Raw genomic sequence first — 16,354 nt, 5'->3', positions numbered from 1 at the left:
AACAAGATCCTAGTTGGTAAAAATCAAGTAGGCCTTGGTATTACTATACTAGGCCGTGGTATTTCACATATTACTATACTACTAGCCCCAAGGCCTACTATACTCATATTTGAAATACCACGGCCTAGTGTAGTCATTCCAAGGCCTAGTGTAATAACTCTAGTTTTACCAACTAGAATCTGGTTTCATGAAAAACAAACTGTTGAAACTTGTCTAAAAAATAAGTTTCTTTCTAGTTTCACCAGTTTGTTTTTTGTGAAACAAGATGCTAGTTGTTAAAAATCGAGTTATTACAGTAGGCCTTGGTATGACTATACTAGGCCGTGGTATTTCACATATTACTATACTACTAGCCCCAAGGCCTACTATACTCATATTTGAAATACCACGGCCTAGTGTAGTCATTACAAGGCCTAGTGTAATACTCGAGTTTTACCAACTAGAATCTGGTTTCATGAAAAACAAACTGTTGAAACTTGTCAAGTTTCACCAGTTTGTTTTTCGTGAAACAAGATCCTAGTTGGCAAAAATCGAGTAGGCCTTGGTATGACTATACTAGGCCGTGGTATTTCACATATGACTATACTAGTAGGCCCAAGGCCTACTATACTCATATTTGAAATACCACGGCCTAGTATAGTCATTCCAAGGCCTAGTGTAATAACTTGTAAGTTGGAATGGAGCAGATTACATTCATCCACTCAATGCTGACTTGTATTCCCCATGGACTTTCATTGGGGTTGGGTTTTGAGGGTTGTGTTTTGAGAAAATCACATACTTTTTTTTCAACTAGTTGCACAATTTTCTCTTGAAAAAAATTGGTTTCCCGATTCATGGCCTGCAGCTTTGCTCGTTCCAATATATTTTTATTTAATTGGAGTTTAAAAAATATAGTGCACTCAGTAATGGTATCAAATAAGGTTTTTTATTACCATAAACAAACAAAAACATTACACCATTTCATCTTGCCAGTGCACCCGTCCTACATCAGAAATAAAGTAGGCCGCAAATTGGTCCCTCATTTGGCCAACTTCAACGGATGACCTGAGAGTGTGCTGAGTGAATTCAGGCAATGGGTTAGGAGCATCATCGTCCAGTTCAAAGGTCGGGTGCTCTTTAGCCATCACAAAGTTATGTAGAACCACACAGGCCTTCACCACCTCATCGACTGTTTCAAGTTTAAGATTAATGGCCGTGCCCAGAATTCGCCATATGGAGACAAGAATCCCAAAAGCACACTCGACAGTTCTTCTGGCCCTGGTCAGCCTGTAATTAAATATTTTTTTGGTGTGGTCCAAGTCCCGGCTGGAGTAGGGTTTCAGTAAGTTTCCGCACATTTGAAAAGCCTCATCGCCAACCATTACAAAGGGCAGTGGCGGAGCTTCGGTGTGAGGAAGAGGCCGTGGCATAGGGAAATTAAATTGGTTGCCATACAACCTCCGGCCCATGTCTGAGTTTTTAAAAGCCTGTGAGTCATTACCACGGCCAAATGCTCCAATGTCCACTGCTACAAACATACATCCGGCATCCGCAATCGCCATGAGTACTATTGAAAAGTACTTTTTGTAATTATAGTACTCAGATCCCGTTCTTTGGGGTTTGATGATCCGTATGTGTTTACCATCAACAGCTCCCAAACAGTTGGGAAAATTGCATACTGTCCAGAATTTGTCAGCAATTTCCATCCACTTTTCAGCGGTGGGCAGGGGCATAAATTCTGGACAAAGAACATTCCAGAGAGCCCGGCAGGTGTCAGCAACAATTCCAGACAAGGTAGAGATTCCAATACGGTACTGGAAGTGTAGTGAAGATAGGGTTTCTCCAGTCGCCAGGAATCTGTGAGCAGACAAAGAAGTAAAATTAATATTTATGTATATTATTTTAAAAAACTATAAAATAAAATATTAGTACATTCACGAAAACTAATTACCCAAGGTTTTGAATACTAAATTTAAAAAAAAAACATCAGACCGCACCCCTTGGTTTTTAAAACATACCGTAATGTCACCAGTAGCCGTTCCTCAGGAGGAATCGCACGACGGAGCTGTGTGTCCTGTCTCCGGATGGATTGTTGGACACGAGCAAGCAAATCCATGAAACTTTCGTGGGACATCCGGATATAATCTGTAAATTTCTCCGGGTTTGACTGGAGCTCGCTGTAGAGGGTGTGGTATGCCCCACGGCTCTCCCGGAGTTCAACAATCGGATGTATCCACATACGCCACCGTCTTCGCTGCCTCTCTCTCTTCCTTTGTTCATGGCAAGCAACTGCATACGCCTGAGCCATCGCGATGTCCAAATCCAAGTTGAAGTGAAAACTCTTCCAGCGCAGATCCATGGTCACGAGAAGAATCAAGCAAATGTGAAGAATACTGTAGACAGGGTCTATATATTAACATACCACACCCACAATGAAGTCCCATTGGTCTTGTGTGTTGTTGAATGGTTGTTTTTTCTTTTTTTTGGGGTTTTTCCAAAGTCTGTAAAAAAACGCAAATGCACAAAAAACGCATACAAACGCACAAAAACGCTGCGTTTTTTTCCTGCATGCGCATAAAAATGCTTGAAAAAAACGCAGCGTTTGTATGCATTTGTATGCGTTTTTTTATGCGTTTTTTTGCGGGAAAAACGCGCAGCAAAAAAAAGCAAGTGTGAAACTAGCCTTACGGATGACATACCGAGCACTATTTAGGGGTCATTCATCCGTATTATGCATGTAAACTACTGACCGTATTTTGCGTCGGTTAGTGTGACCCCGGCCTTATGAAGAATCCAGAAGAGACTTTGATTTCTTTAAGAATTCTTGATGAATGCATACAAACAGCAGCAGGTAAAAAAGACTTTCTTCAGGCAGGCTGAAAACACATGTGCTTCTAATGAAGCCAAGATGGAGAATGAGACACAGGGAGAAGAAGAAGGAAGTGACATCACACCAGAAGAGGGAGACAGGGAGACAGAAGGCCCCCAAGTCTTAGGTGGGAATAAAGTGGTGACAGCTTCTTTTCCTCCAGGTTCTGCTGCAAGAACATCAGTATCCATACAACCTCGGAGACCGGACTCCGGACCATGCGCTTTAACTTAAGGAAGGGCTCTGCTCTCACCCTTATCCTCAGTTCTCTTCTCCCCACGTTCCATACTAATCTATCTTCCTTCTGGAGAATCAGGCTTTCTCTTGCTCTTTCCCGTGCTGTGGCGCCCCCAGGAGTATGGGCGCCACAGTGGCATTACCTTCCTCCTAGGGAGTGTGATGTCATGCTTTTGGAAGCAATAAAGGGTCTCTCTGTCAGGTAAATACAACACACAGCACAGTTCCCACTCCAGGCCAGCAGAGGGAGCTCTGAACCAAAACTGGGGAAAGAGCTGCTCTCTGGAGGCCAGGAAGGGGAAGTTTAGTTAGTTCGTGTGAGGAGGGCGTAGTGTGTGGATGAGAGGAGAAGAGCTGGAGGATTGAGCAGAGTTCAGGCTCACTTCTAGCGTGGCGCATGGTTCCGGGGTCCGGTCCCGAGAAGTTTGAGAAACTGATGTTCCTGCAGCAGAAACCGGAGGAATAGGAAGCTGTAAATGCTCTGTTCACACATAAGACTAGGAGGCACAACAGCAACGTGTGAGCCAGAAGAAGGAGGATACAGCTGTCTGCCATACGAGGGGGTTCTAAAAGAGAGCAAGCAAGAGGATCTTCAGTGTAACTCAGTACTGCATGTACCTCAGATAAGCGCTAGAAAAGAGACTACACAACTCATCTGCATAGAGAGATTCCTGAGTTGCTTCCAGGCTAGCCAACTCCTGTTCCATCTGCAATCTGGATCCTGGACTTTGCAAAGCAAAGTAAAGGTAAAGGAAACTGCACCCTGTTGTGTCATTGCCTTCTTCCTGCAACCCCCTCAGTTCTGCTACATCTCTGTGCCTAACACTGCACCCTCTTCCTCAACACCTATTCTCACTGCCCTGGGACTACAGCTCTACCTGTGGGGAGCTATTACATCTTGCTGCCTTATACCATCTGTCCCAGAGAATCTGCCTGCAGCGTCGGATTAACCCCTTCATTGCCGAGCACCACAGGTGGCATCGCGTATCATCCACTTATAGACTTTAACCAGCCACGCTTAACCCCTTTTACATGGACGCCCAGGGCCACGGACCGGGTCACCGCTACTGTGACACTTCCCTCTGAGATACCGGCCCAGTACCACACTGCCCTGGCGGGCGATCCACGTGCCAACAGCTCCGACTCACAACAGTTTGCTGCAGCACTTGCTTCCACTCCATCCCTCTCTCGGGATCTTCTCTCTCTCACTGACCCTTTCCTAACATTCTCCCGCTCTCTTGTGCAGTCTAAGCTCCACCCACTTCTCCAGCACCCTTCATGAACCAAAGCAGCTGGCTTACAGGGTGCTCTGCTATTCTAAAGTGTCTGTGCTGGGTGCAGGTGTTGGAGTGTGGTCAGGTGTCTCCACCTTACCTGGATAGTGGGGTACCACACCTCAGAAGGAGGTGCAGTACCTCTGTGGCGACTGAACCCTCAGGGGCACCACATATGTACCAGGGTATCCGCCTTGTAGGTATAGGTTTGCCTTTTTTAACATGATAGATTCCCTTTAAATTATACAAAATGTATAAATGTAATTAGGAATTGTATACTGGTGGCCCTCTGGGGCCGTGTAACTGCAGCATTACTGCAACCTACTAAACTGTTGTAGACGTGTAACTACGTGAACCTGTCACTCATGTGGGAGCTGTAGACCTAAAGCTGGCCATAAACTTATGATGGCAAATGGACCACTGCTCATTCTGCCGTCAGTGATCTCTCCCTTTACCACCTACACACTCCTCTGATACAAGTCGGGTCCTTTAAATTTCAAGCCTTTTTCTCTTCCCTGACATCACATTTCGTCAGGATCAAACAAAAGTAATCAATTGCGTATTTAGGCCTTAAAGGGGTATTCCCATTTCCAAGATTCTATCCCAATAAACAGGGTGGGCCATTTATATGGATACACCTAAATTAAATGGGAAGAGGGTCATGTGACAAACTTATTGAGAATTTCACAGGAAAAACAATGGTGTATCCATATAAATGGCCCACCCATGTTTATCCATATAAATGGCCCACCCTGTATTATCAAATGCCCCTATTAGAAATGTAGCATAGTTCTTATTTGCCATGTCTCTTTCCTCATGTGCAGGGCATTGCTGTAGCCTAGGTTTCCATGGTTACGACCACTAGCAACTAGATAAGTGCCACTATATGAGTGGCCGTAACCATGGATGCCTAAGGAAAGGGACATAGCATCTCAGGAGAACTATACTACCTTTCTAATTGGAGGTATTTGATATTATTATTATTAAACCTACTACATATTGGGGTAGGATCTTGGCGATGGGAATACCCTTTTTTTTAAGGCTTTCCTCACGTGCCCCCATCCCCCTAAATAAATGCCTGTCGCATACAATATAGTTGCACTAAAAAGCTGAATCTGGCCCGATTTTTTGGCTAGTAGTCCGCAGTCTTTTATGCCAAGGGCTCATTCACATTTGCTTATTTTAGATTCGTTTTCTTTTTTTTAAATTTGGCAGTAGATGTTCATGATTTAATTTACATGTCACTTGCAAAAAGAGAAGAAAAAGTGACCTGTAAATATATATTTTACTTTTTCTTTTTTTTTTTTTCTAAAAGGCCCAGCATGTGGCAACAGCTCGGTATTGGTACCATTTTTACCACATAGACGTTTATTTAAGAAAAAAACAAAAAAAAGATTTTTAATTAGTTTAAGCATGCATTTTTTTTTGGTTTTTTTTCATTTGCTTTTCTGCAAAATTGGTTAATGCTTTAACCAAAAACGAATCTACTACATGAAAAATGGTCAACGCTGAGCAAAAGGGTTACAATATGGAGAGAAATGTGGGGGAAAAAATACTGCATTCGACAACACATGCCTGATCCATATTGTCAAGTGTGAGAGTAAAGCCTCAAGACATAGACAGTAGTCCCTGTTGGAACGTCCTACTTAGCCATTGTGCCGCCATATGGTGCTCTATAAATGGTATCCAAAAAAAAAATATGGATGCCATGAAAAAATCCTCCATATGAGACCTAGAGGTGCAGAACTGGCTCTCTAGTTTGGCTATGATTATACAACGCTTTGCTTGTATGGAGCCATAATACAGTTGTGTACACAACACCGTACTATCTAATATATAAAGCTCAATGTGGGAGTGTATGTACTGTATGTATGTATGTCCGGGATTGGCATCCGCACTGTCGCAGCTACAGCCATAAAATTTGGCACATTCAAGCAAAAAAGGAAGCACACTGTAGCGCCAAACCATGCAAACATGAAAAATGAATAATGAATTGCATTACTGCATTAGAAATATGAAAAATTGAGAAAGTTTAGTGCATAAAATGGCCAAGTTTATGCGCTAAACTTTCTCAATTTTAACCCCGCGCGTTCCAATTCACCAAACAATTTTACCCCTATCTACAAAATGGGGAAAAAGTGTATGAATGTATTGGCATCTGCACCATCGTAGCTACAGCCATAAAATTTAGCACAGTCACACACCTGGGCACAGAGAGCGTCATAGGCTATGTTGTGAGGCGAAATTTTAACTCTGCGCGTTCCAATTCACCAAACAATTTTGCCCCTATCTACATAATGGGGAAATAGTGAAAGGAAAAGTGTTGGAGGCAAATTGAGAGCTGCCAGATGTGAACAAGGGAGACTTAAAGAATGAGAGCGATGGCGCCAAACAGTATATACCGTACAGTTGCTAAGGTGGGGCCCTGACATGGGATACTCACTACACACGGGGATATGAACACACACACAAAATGCACCACACACTACCACGTGCTTCAACACATATACCACCCTCAGCACACATTTCACCACACATACACCAACCTCGCCACATAAAAGTCCAAACACAAAAGTGGCCACTCAAAACTCGCCACGCTGTCCCAAAGCTGTTTAAAAGATGAAAAATGAGCTGTGATTGGTTGCTATCAGCAACAGTTTTCTTTGTAGGCAGTTGTGGTAACTGAGGCCTATTATTCTTATCATTTCTATGGTGTTATCGTCCGTCTGTAAAGCTGGAAATAACACAATTTATTACCGTGCCAATACAGACCACCCTCTGACACAGACTGCAGGGGGAGCCCAGTATCACACAGGATAGGATTAGATACACAGCTCAGCAGTCAGTATCACACAGGATAGGATTAGATACACAGCTCAGCAGTCAGTATCACACAGGAGAGGATTGGACACATGGCTCAGCAGTCAGTATCACACAGCATAGGATTAGATACACGGCTCAGCAGTCAGTATCACACAGCAGAGAATTAGACACACGGCTCCACAGTCACTATCACACAGGATAGGATTAGATACACAGCTCAGCAATTAGTATCACACAGTATAGGATTAGATACACGGCTCAGCAAGCAGTATTACACAGGATAGGATTAGATACACAGCTCAGCAGTCAGTATCACACAGGATAGGATTAGATACACAGCTCAGCAGTCAGTATCACACAGGCTAGGAATAGATACATGGCTCAGCAGGCAGTATCACACAGGATAGGATTAGATACGCAGCTCAGCACACAGTATCACACAGAATAGTATTAGATACACAGCTCAGTAGACAGTATCACACAGAATAGGATTAGATACACGACTCAGCAGTCAGTATCACACAGGATAGGATTAGATACACAGCTCAGCAGTCAGTATCACACAGGAGAGGATTAGACACATGGCTCAACAGGCAGTATCACACAGGATAGGATTAGATACACAGCTCAGCAGTCAGTATCACACAGGATAGGATTAGATACACAGCTCAGCAGTCAGTATCACACAGGATAGGAATAGATACATGGCTCAGCAGACAGAATCACACAGGATAGGATTAGATACGCAGCTCAGCACACAGTATCACACAGAATAGTATTAGATACACGGCTCAGCAGACAGTATCACACAGAATAGGATTAGATATGTGGCGCCCCTGAGGCTCGGTTGCCACAGAGGTACTGCACCTCCTCCTGAGGTGTGGTGCCCCACCATCCAGGTAAGGTGGGAAGCTCCTAACCACACTCCAACACCTGCACCCCACACCACAAAGTAGTGTAGCAAAGCACCTTCAGCGGCTTCCTGCTTGGAGTATAGCAAAGCACCCATTGGTGGCTCCCTGCTTGGAACACGAAACGTGCTGGGAGGTGGGTGGAGTTGAGTTTACATTAAAAGAGCGAGAAGAGTTTAGGATTCAGCAGTTAGTTAGTAGTCAGTCATTCAGTCATAGGCATTCAGTCATTCAGCCAGTCACTGAGAGTGAGTGAGGATGCAGAAGGACAGAGAGTGAGACAGAGAAGATCCCCGGGAGATGGATGGATGAAGGAAGTGCTGCAGCAGGCCACAGTGACCTGGGTCTGCTGGCACAAGAAATAGACATAGAACAAAAACCTGATTGTTCCATAGAAAGAAAGGATTAGTACAGAATGTGAGGAGTAAAAGACAGAACAGAGGACGTGGGTTAGAGAAGAACCCTGCCTAGGAGTTCTAAGTGCAAGGCCGGGGCCCGGTCCCCGAGGTTGTATGGATACTAATGATCCTGCAGCAGACACCGGAGGAAAAGAAGTTAGCAATACTTTATTCCCACATCAGACTTGGTGGCACAACAGCAACATTGATAGTGAGCTGGGACTAGGAAGCAAGAAGTCCCCGAAGCAGGCTACAGCTGTCTGCCGTACAAGGAAAGTTCATAAGAACATCGGACAGGAGAAACTCCAGTGTAACTCAGTACTGGGAGTACTTCATTTATAGGCGCTATAAGAGGAGACGTTCAGAAAGGCACATGTTGGCGGAGTGTTGGAAAGGAGTATTCCACCTGGCCTGGAGGTTGACTGAGTCCCTGACCTGGAGGACACAGCACAGAGGCAGGCACCTGTTTGCACAACAGACTGTGAGTAAAGCTTTGGAACTACATGCCCTGGTGTCCTCCACTTATTCCTGCGCCAACACACCCGGCACTGCTACATCTTGGTGCCCAACACCGCCTGACCTACATCTCCCCTTGGCCTCCACATCTACACTGCCCTGGGACTACAGCTTCACCTGTGGGGAGCTTTTACATCTTTGCTGCATCATACCATCAGTCCCAGAGGATCTGCATGCAGCGTCGGCTTAACACCTCCTTGCCAAACACCACAGGTGGCGTCACGAACTATTCATTTAATCAACTACAATCCACCATTCAATCTCCCTTTTACTTGGGTGCCCAGGGCCACGGACCGGGTCACCGCTGCTGTGACACCTTTCCCCTTGAGTGACCGGCCCGGTACCGATTACCCCACAGCCCTGGGAGGGTGACCCAGATACACGGCTCAGCAGTCAGTATCACACAGGATAGGATTAGATGCACGGTTTTTATGTGCAATATAATCATTATAATTTGTTATAACTAACCACAGTTGGTTACTATGCCCAGGCAACACCGGGCTCTTCAGCTAGTATAATATAAACGCCAGCAAATCTAATAAATGGATAATTAGATACTCGTGTCCATGGGATTAGCTCAGTATTGTAACTTCATTGATGTAAAATGGGATAAGCTGCAATAAAAAGTGCCGTCCTATGAACAGTGTCTCGGTTTCTTCACACCAATTGCTGTTTTGCACATCGGCAGCAAATAAAATGTTCTTACCACTGACAATTGGTTTAAGTCCGGGATCACACATGCGAGAAACTCGGACGAATCTCGCATGTTAATACCAGGCATTGCCGCCTGCACTTGGGAGCGGAGCGTGCGGCTGCATAGCAATTTGTGATCCTGGCCTAATTTGAAAACTCCCACATCAGGTGTCTGACAGGTTCACTGCCAAGAGGGTTTCTGGGGATTCAAATCAGAAATAATTTCTTTAATGGGAAAAATAGGTATGCATTTATTTTTTGTATTTCTGAATACTCCATTTATTATCAACATTGTGAAGGTTTCTTTGTTTTGTTTTTTTTGTTTTTTTGTGAAGTTGCCTTTTTCATATTTTACTTTATGCAAATAAATTTTGGTTTGAATTCTTGCTGCAAGATGGTTTGTATTCTTGTGTTACCTGGCATTAAAATTCTGGTAATGTCTATTATAAAAATGAATCCCTATCGTATAGCTATCAATGTAGTGTTGGGAGTAAGCAATGCCACAGGAGATAGGGGTTGTGACAAGAGTTGAGCCAATTTTGCAAAATTTGGTTCGGATTACGATCGCCGGCGAATATTGTATTTGCAGTATTCACCAAACGTCAGTGGGTTTAGAGTTGAGCGAATATGTTCGGGACTGATCGTCAAACATAAATTCTGCACGAATAGAGTACAAAAAAGCCATGAATATGGCAAATTCGGATTTGAGGATGGTTTCATATTCTCCAGTTGTAATGCTACACGAGATGGAAAAAGCTGACTATACACATTGGGTAGCCGTGTGCTGAATGTTCGGCCAAAGGCTATCACTCCCGACTCCACATACTTGTGAGTGCTGGGTATTTTGAGATTATCTCCTGTTATGAATGAGTCACCGGAGGAGGAGAAAACAAAAATACAAGCTAAGTCCAGAAAACCGGAGAGGTTGGTAGCTATCGGATTGCAGACCCCTGATCCTATACACCACAACTAACAGTAGCCGTGGGGGGTTCCTATGGTGCCCTAGACCCCTCGTCACAGCCGGAGAACTACATAAGCCTAAAGTAGGAAAGGGGAAATCTAAACTGCCCCAGAGCAGACCCCAAAGCAATAGACAGCCCCCAACATGTATTGTCGGTGAAAAACAGATGAAAACACAAACACAGACAGAAATGCAGACTGAGCAAACGATGGGGCCCAACTAATTAGATAGGACAGGACAGAAAAGATGCTGGCTGCAATCCGCAAAAAACCCTTCCAAAAATGTCCCAACCATCTGATAGGGAAAAAGGCCCTGAAGTCACTAGACAAAAATCACTATATCAGCACTCAGGTATATTCTGAAAACAGAGCAAAGAGATCAACTGATCAGAGACAAAAATGGAATTCAGCCAGTCCCAACCAGGACTGGCTGAATACAAACACTAAGGAAACCAGACAAAATCTCATGGAATATTAGCAGGGCAAAAACTTAGCTTTTAGTAGACAAGAACAAAACTGGATGCAAGAGCTCAGAGCAGAAAGGATCAACAGCAGCCCTGCAGGGCGTCGGCTGCCTTATATCCACTCAGAAATTCCAGATGTCCAATCACACTCCGCCTGTTCAGATGACAGGTTCTTCCCATCCCAATCAATTTCACTACCTCTCTTCACCAGCAGAGGGAGTTCATCAGACATCAAAGGTGAAGGAGAGAATGAACTCACAACAATCTCCCCTGAGAACAAAAGTATCAGGCATTGCCACTCCACCTGCCCGGTCCTTCTCTCTCCTATCGGGGAAGAGGCGGGAGGTGCCCCTACACAGCAGATGGCCGAGCGATCCTCCCAAAATCTGTGGCTTTGACCGGCTTTCAACTAACGTGTATTGGGGCTGTTATTATTACTGTCTCAAAAAAGGTAATGGTAAACTGTACCTCCCTTCTAATGGGATGGGGTCCCTTTACCTCTATGTAGCCCACCTGTAATTGGAAAGTAACAGTTCAGTGCTCATATTCTGCTACATGTGTAAGCTATTAAAATGAGCCTTTATTAGATTTTAATAACTTCATTATTCACTATTTTGAAGTCTTTTGGGTCCTGATTTATTAAACTGATTTCAGCAGAATTCTGGTGAAGTTGCGCAAAAATATTGCAACATTTGGAGTTTACTTTACAAGCCAGCTATGCCAATATGGACAGGGCATGGCTGCACCCACCTGCATAAAGAGTCTGACTGGGGTACATTGACGGCACCTGAATTGGGTGCATTGTACTCCAGCAATCCTCTTCTTAAACTGGCCTGCACAGCACAGTCTTAATGACTCGTGCCTTCTATTTCATTATTAAAAAAAAAAAATTGTATATAATTTTTTTTTTTCACCAAGCCAAATCTAACCACTATTATTTCAGTTGCCAATACTTGCAGCAGGTCTTTGAAACCAAAATTGGCCAAGATATAAAAGTACATGCGAATAATTGCACTATGCTGGACTTTGGATACACAAACACTGTATTTTTCCAGTTAATGATCTTCACTTGTAGGCTTTCCGTGAATGCTTTATATGTGTATCAATTTTTTTTATTAAAGTTGTGGATCATTTGAATCTTCTCTTTTGTTTGTAGCAATGTAGCAACAAAACTGTTTGGGTATGACACTTGCACACCGCAAATACTGCAGCCATAGGAGACTAGAGACGCACAGACCACAATCTCCTATATTGTGTCTGCCTCAGCTGTGGACTGTGTATTCCCCATGGGGTGTCCAGTTCAACACTGCGGGGGAGTCAGGTGCCATTTTATTGTAGTCCAGAACTGTGCTCTTGGCTACAATTTACACCCCCATATCAACAGCTCACGTAGCTGTCGGTGACAGGAGGTCTGCGCAGTGGTTGTGAGATGTGGTGAGCACAGATCAGGAGCCTGACGCTGTACTAATATCAGGCTATTGAGCAGCTCGGTAGCCTGGGATTAGTCGTACAATGTCAGGCTGCCGACCTATATTCACTTCAGTATTCAGAGCTCATCATCACGTTGCTGTGCTCTGAACACTGACTCATCTCTGCTCAGTCAGTGTAAAGTCTCATTCAGTTGTCCCTACATTATACATCTGAGTGAGGCTTTACACTGAGCACAGCCATGTATCTAGTCCCATCATGTGTGACGGTCTGCTGAGCCATGTATCTCATGCGGTCACTGAAACGGTGAGCAGCGCAGCTTCAACTAACAGAATCGGTGCTAACGACCGACCTCTGTGTCACTGTCCACTTGTCAATATCACTTTGCCGCCACTAACAAAATGGCTCCTATGCTTCATCCTGCCTTATCCTTTGGCAAACTTCTAGAAGGCGAGGAGTGACGTCTCACACATGGAGCAGATCCCACCAATGTGTACTGCAGTTGCACTATCTCACATTACATTAAATTTTTATGGCAAATATCAGCAGTTGCCCCCCACTCCCTCCAGTTTTTCAAGTTGAAAATATGAACAAAAATTGCTATTTTATACCATTAAAAAATATACGTTTTTGCATTTTTTTTTCCAATTGTTGAGAAAAAATGGGCACATCTAATATATAAAGCTCAAAGTATGTATGTATGTATGTATGTATGTATGTGTGTATGTATGTGTGTATGTCCGGGATAGGCATCCGCACCGTCGCAGCTACAGCCACAAAATTTGGCACAGTCACACATCTGGACCCAGAGAGCGTCCTAAGCTATGTTGTGAGGTGAAATTTTAACCCCGTGCATTTCAATTCACCAAACAATTTTGCCCCTATCTACATACTGAGGGAAAAAGTGTGTGCGCGTCAAGCCCCGCCCCTCATTATGATGTCATAATGCCCCTATTTGCATACTGGGGAAACAGTGTGTGCGTATCAAGCCCTGCCCCTCATTATGATGTCACAATAGTTGCCATGGTGACGCTGATGTCATCATAGGTTGCAAACCCTGCCGCTGCTCATTATGATGTCATAATGGTTGACTATGGGATGGAGGATGTGTGATGGGTATATGGGCACTGGACTATAGGATGGAGGATATGTATGACGGGTATATGGGCACGGGCCTATGGGATGGTGGATATGTATGACGGGTATATGGGCACGGGACTATGGGATGGAGGATATGTATGACGGGTATATGGGCACGGGACTATGAGATTGAGGATGTGTGATGGGTATATGGGCACGGGACTATGGGATGGAGGATGTGTGACGGGTATATGGGCACGGGACTATGGGATGGACGATATGTATGACGGGTATATGGGCATGGGCCTATGGAATGGAGGATATGTATGATAGGTATATGGGCACGGGACTATGGGATTGAGGATATGTATGATGGGTATATGGGCACGGGACTATGGGATGGAGGATGTGTGACGGGTATATGGGCACGGGACTATGGGATGGACGATATGTATGACGGGTATATGGGCACGGGACTATGGGATGGAGGATGTGTGATGGGTATATGGGCACTAGACTATGGGATGGAGGATATGTACGACGGGTATAGGGGCACAAGACTATGGGATGGCGAATATGTATGATGGGTATATGGGCACTCGACTATGGGATGGCGAATATGTATGATGGGTATATGGGCATGGGACTATGGGATGGACGATGTGTATGATGGGTATATGGGCATGGGACTATGAGATGAAGGATGTGTGATGGGTATATGGGCACTCGACTATGGGATGGCGAATATGTATGATGGGTATATGGGCATGGGACTATGGGATGGAGGATGTGTGATGGGTGTATGGGCATGGGACTATGGGATGGAGGATGTGTGATGGGTATATGGGCACTGGACTATGAGATGAAGGATGTGTGATGGGTATATGGGCATGGGACTATAGGATGGAGGATATGTATGGTGGGTATATGGGCACGGGCCTATGGCATGGAGGATGTGTGATGGGTATATGGGCACGGGCCTATGGGATGGAGGATATGTATGATGGGTATATGGGCACAGGACTATGGGATGGAGGATATGTATGATGGGTATATGGGCATTGGACTATGAGATGAAGGAAGTGTGATGGGTATATGGGCACTCGACTATGGGATGGCGAATATGTATGATGGGTATATGGGCATGGGACTATGGGATGGAGAATATGTATGATGGGTATATGGGCATGGGACTATGGGATGGAGGATGTGTGATGGGTATATGGGCACTCGACTATGGGATGGAGGATATGTATGATGGGTATATGGGCACGGGCCTATGGGATGGAGGATAATTATTTGTTATAACTAACCACAGTTAGTTACTATGCCCGGGCAGTGCCGGGCTCTTCAGCTAGTTCCCTTTAAATCTGCCAGATCCATTTATCATCTACTGTAGATTATAAAGGGAATGTTGCTGATTAAATGTAGCCATTAAAATGAACTGTTATGCTCTGACTGGAACTAATTGTTTTTTGTTCTGGCTCTGACCGCCGTGAAGCCTAAATGCCTGTAGGTCCACTCTGATTGTCCCTCGGGATCAGGAAAAAACTTTATTTTTTTAATAAAGCCAATCGGTTCATGTTCTGTACTCCGTTAAGTGAATAAGGTAAAGCAAAGTTCTATGTTCAACCTCCGACCCTTCCTTCTGATGTCTGCTCCTTCTGACATGGATATATTCTCAAGGTCCATACAAGAACATGTCATAACTATTATAGGCATAGTGTGTTTTTTTAACCTATGCATTGTCTTAAGCGTTCTGGGTTGACAAATAACCTGAATAAATGTTCGGCACTCCTCACTAAGGAATTTGGCAGGAGATAGCAGTAATTACATATACTACTACTACTACTTTTTGAAGCTATTTGACTATGGAGCCAGCCTGGTATGTATCTCGACCCATGCGCCAGACCACAGACTATTTAAAAGTTATTTTTTAGCATCTCCATTTGGAATACAAGCAGTGAGCTGAATCCATTTTTTTTCTTTCTTTTTGATGGCTATAACTTAATTACTTAATCAAAGTTCACATTGTGTCATTGTCTACGGTTGGGGGCTTGCAGCTGAAGCCCTAGAAAAACGTTTTCCGATGTTTGTGTTAATGGAGCCATCTACTATATAATAATTCTATCTGTCTGTCTGTTTGCAATGGAAATCCCGCATCGCTGATTGGTCGCGCCCGGCCGGCCGCGACCAATCAGCGACAGGCAGAGTCCGGCCGCAAATTGGTGCGGAGTTCGAACGGCGCACGCCACTGCTACCATCGGGAGATCTGCGGCGTTAGCCTCTTATCTCGCGACGGTTGCCTCGGGTCATCTCCTGCCACACGGATTTGCCGCAATCAGCGATATTGGCGTGGAATTTAAAGGGGATCTGTCACCCCATTTTTGGCCTATCAGCTGCAGCCACTGCCATCAGGGGCTTATTTACAGCATTCTGTAATGCTGTGGATAAGCCCCCGATGAAACCTGAAAGATAAGAAAAAAGAGTTAGCTTATACTCACCCCGGCGTTCGGTCCGGTCTGATGGGTGTTGCTGTCCCATCCGACACCTCCCATCTTCATATGATGACGCCCTCCTCCTTGCTTCTCCCTCAGTTCCTGCGCACGCGTACTTTATTGGCCCTGTTGAGGGCAGAGCAGAGTACTGCAGTGCGCAGGCGCCTGACCTCTCTGATCTTTCCCGGCGCCTGCGCACTGCAGTACTTTACTCTGCCCTCAAC

This window comes from Dendrobates tinctorius, unplaced genomic scaffold, assembly GCF_039654945.1.
Source record: "Dendrobates tinctorius isolate UK_male_01 unplaced genomic scaffold, ASM3965494v1 ptg000559l, whole genome shotgun sequence".
Lineage (NCBI taxonomy): Eukaryota > Metazoa > Chordata > Amphibia > Anura > Dendrobatidae > Dendrobates > Dendrobates tinctorius.
This window is presented reverse-complemented; position numbering follows the sequence as displayed.